Here is a 4,147-nt window from a genome sequence, read left to right as displayed (position 1 = left end):
AAGTGGAAAAGTAACTAAGACTTCCCTGGAAAGCTACCAGCATATTCTGATACCCCAGGCCTATGATTTGCCTTGAATCTGCACTGCAAAATTACTTCTGAGACATAAACCAATTCCTTATACTCTAGATGCATATTTGAATATATTCTTCCTAAATGCCAAAGTGGTAGTCAAAGATAATTAATAGCCAAGGGCTGCATTCCAAGATGGCCACTTAAAGAAGGAGTCCAACCCTAAGTTCTAAGGAGAGTGCAATGGCAACAACCATTGGTTAGTATGGAAATAGAATAATTTAAGCCACCTCTTTGAAGAGAAAATATGAAATTAGAAGATTACATCTCTTCTTTAGAAGAAAATTATCTTCAGTTAAATTGAAACTAAGAAGCACTACTTGTATCTAAAATACTTGATTTATTCAGGTAATGTTTTGTAAATTGCCTTCTCTGTACTGATAAGAAAACTGAAGGATGTAGGATATTGATGACCCAGGACACTAAACAAATTGCCTGTTCCTGACTAATCAATCTGAGGCCAAGATAACATGTGAGATTACATTTCACTGTGTTCTGTCATTTATCACAAGCCTCAGATCATCTTAGGTGAGCTTTATGAATTCACTGGAAAGAAGGAAGAGTCCTCATGTCAAATTACTTGTCTACGGTACTTTTCTTCCATCTGGAAATAACTCTAAAAGCAACATCTTTGTATGGATTTAAAACATGATTAAACTCTGAAAAGCTTTTTATTTAAGTATAACATACATGAGAACTGCTAGAATTTTATTTATAATCATCAAATGTAACTGTTGCAGGAAATAGTGGTAGTTTCAAATTCTAACTATTGCTAAGCAGGTATAGGGTAAAGTGGCATGCAGATTCAGGTTTTTTGCTGGTTTCTTCCTTTTTCCTATCCCACCTAGCAGTAGCTCCTTTGTTTCAGGTACCACATACTCATGTGCAACTTCTGGCATATGAGATCAAAACATGCTTATTTGTTTTCTTTCTGGAATGGATTAAGTAGATTTTTGTCTCCAAACCATACAATGTCTTGACTTCCTGACCAACCCATGAACCTGTCAAATTCTAGCCTCCTGAGTCCCATCCCTACTAACAAAATATCAATATTTAATGTGACAGGATAGGTAAGAGTTACCTAGACCCTTCTTCTTAGCAGATAAGTATTTTTCTACTCTCCTGACCAAGAATTCCTGACATACCTCTGCTCCACAACATGCTCCCTTCTCTCTTTGTCCCACATGCAACTACATTGGCTGTCTGGGCGGTTAACCAATGTAGGACTCACTTTTGTGCCTTGCAGAGAAGAAGGCAAGCTTTCCGTGAGTGGAAGAAGCCACAGACAGGGGGCGGTTTCTCCTCTGGCAGGAGTAATAATTGCCAGCGGCCCTTCAGGACTCACCCTGAACTCCTGCACAAGGAAGGAGTTTGTAAACCGGCAGGAACCATGGAACTCCATGTCGTATCTGTTATCCGGGGCTCTCCACGAGCTTTGTTTGCCAGCAGTAACTAAATACTCAATCTCTGAAGGGCTTAAATGCTCAAGAAAAGAAGAAAAAGAAGAAAAAGTGTATGTTGATAGCACATTTTCATCTTCTTTCCCATGTGCCTCATGCACCCTTCTTCTGACCTATAAAAACATACTGGTGTAAAGTGTTTACCCAGGTGTTGCCTGTAGACTTTGTGAAGAAGTTAGCACAGCTTTCATCCTCCCTTTCCAACGCACACAAGCCTTCCTAACAGATTCACAAAATGGCACTTTGAGGACTCAGGAGAGAACTGGTTTTAAGCATGTTAAAACCACAGATGCACAAGTGTCATGCACATAGATGCTACAGAGGCACGGTGAGATAATGACCTCAGAGCTTGCCAGTCAGTAGCATCTGTAAAAGGTCAGTGGATTCCGGACAGAGGATTAGCAAGCCAGCATTGGAGCCGTTCTTCTCAGGTGAGCAGATGTCCTCCGGCTCTCAGCAGAGCCGGCCAGCTGGTTTCAGAACCGAGTCTTTCAAAACTTCTCTACTTTCGACAAGAAAACATAACTCCATCCGCCCTGGTGCATGTCTTCACTTTTGGTTGTCTGAAGCGAAACGACAGATATTTTATTTGGGGAATTGGCCGCAAGGGGGATTGCTTTCAAGTGAAACAGTTAATAAATTAAAATTTAGGGAGCAAGGGAAGTCTACCTAGAAAACAGAACTCGACTTGCTGAATGTGGGGAGACAAAAGCTGGGCCTGGTTGTTCTCAGAATAGCTCTGTGGATAATTACATAATTAAGAGAGGAGGGGTGGAAAAATCGTATTGATTAGCTGTCTTAAGAATTGCCCCATGGCTAAATCTGAAGTCAAACATTTTGTTACTGAAATTAAACATGCTGAACAAGGTAGAGCCCCATGCAAGAGTATAATAAGCAGTACACTGTACCTGCTGTGCCTCAGAGCTCTGGATCTCAGCTTGTTTGGAATAAAATCCAATCTCTCTTGTTTTACAATCTTTCTGCCTTGGTCTCAGTTTACACTCTAGCATCTTCATTGTCTTCCCACTACCCTTCATAGAAAAAGTCCTCAATAGCAAATATTTCCAAGGTATATTGCCCATCACTTTTCAGTTCACTCTGAACTCATTTCCATCCCCACCAGTTCACTTCAAACCTCTCCTGGTAAAGGCCAAATGACCTGCCTACCAATGAGCCTCTGAGCACACTTGGGTTTGACATTTTGAGACCTTGAGACAATGTCGCTGCTGACCACTTCCTCCAGCTTAAAACCTGTCTTGCCCTGGCTTCCAGGAACCCACAAATTCCTGGTGTTGCCCCTATATGTCTGGATATTCTTTCTTCATTCTAGCTCATGGAAGCCCACATAGTGGTTCTGAGTAAATATGTGTTCCATGAATGAATAAATGAATGAATTCAATTCTAAAGAAAACATGGCGGGGCATCTATGGCCATTTTCTGTTTTTTAAATAAACTTCAAAAGTGCAGTGCCTTGGTAATGCTCACCCCTCACATTTGCAGAACATGGGTCAAGGGTACAAACAAAAGCCTCTGACTTACAGAACTTCCCTCCTTTCTTCTCATCAGGGGCTCAGGCCTGCACCAGGAGGGACTGGGCTTGCAGGCCAGCAGACAATACACACAGGGTGGAATCACAAGTTCCTTCTGCCACCCCCTCTGGCTCCTCTCTGGGCAATGAGTGGGCATACTGCTGCTGAGCAGATGGGGAAGGGGACTGGGTGAGATGCAGAAGTCAGCCTGGGGCTTTCGGGCAGAATTCTGAAGTCAGGATCACAATCTAAAAGAGGAAAATGCAGGGGGAGCATCGCAGGAGCAGAGCCAGCAGACTGGGGTTCTGTTGGTGGGACAAGCCTCCGCCATCTTTGGGCCGATATTGATTGAAGACTGGGAGGCTCCGCTTCAATTCAGTGAGGTTCAGAAAGCCAAGGAAAATGTTCATCCACTCATAGTGCACACCCCCATCGACTAGGTCTTGGGCCAGCACAACATCTGTGCCTTCTCTAAATTATATCCATACTTTTCTCAACCTGCTGAATTGCTTTCCTGATAGGTTTCCACATTATTATTATTTTTTTAAGATTTATTTTTTATTTATTTCTCTCCCCTTTGCCCCACTGTGCCCCCCCCCACCCCCACCCCCCGTTTTCTGTTCTCCGTGTCCCTTCACTGTGTGTTCTTCTGTGACCGCTTCTATCCTTATCAGTGGCACTGGGAATCTGTGTTTCTTTTTGTTGCGTCATCTTGCTGTGTCAGGTCTCCACATTTATTTTGAGCTAAAATAATAGATGATGTGCACAAGGAAGATACCAGAGGATAATCAAATAATATTGCTTTCACCCTCCTTAGAAGCTGCTAAGGACAAAATGAAAGAATTTTTATAAGCAAAAGTTTGTGAAAAAGAAATGGAGAACTTAATCAGTCAGAGGTTTAATTAAAAACTAATGAAGTGAAGAAGCTGGGCTTACCCAGGATGAAAATTATTTCACTGTATGTTAGCCTGTTTACTCATTATCTGAGCTAGTATTTTCAACTTACTCAAATGAACTAGAGAAAAATAATACTTTATTTAGCAAAATCGATCATGTATATGACCAATTTGTATCCATTGACACGCAT

The sequence above is a fragment of the Dasypus novemcinctus genome, chromosome 16 (assembly GCF_030445035.2).
Source record: "Dasypus novemcinctus isolate mDasNov1 chromosome 16, mDasNov1.1.hap2, whole genome shotgun sequence".
In the NCBI taxonomy this organism is placed as follows: Eukaryota; Metazoa; Chordata; class Mammalia; order Cingulata; family Dasypodidae; genus Dasypus; species Dasypus novemcinctus.
This window is presented reverse-complemented; position numbering follows the sequence as displayed.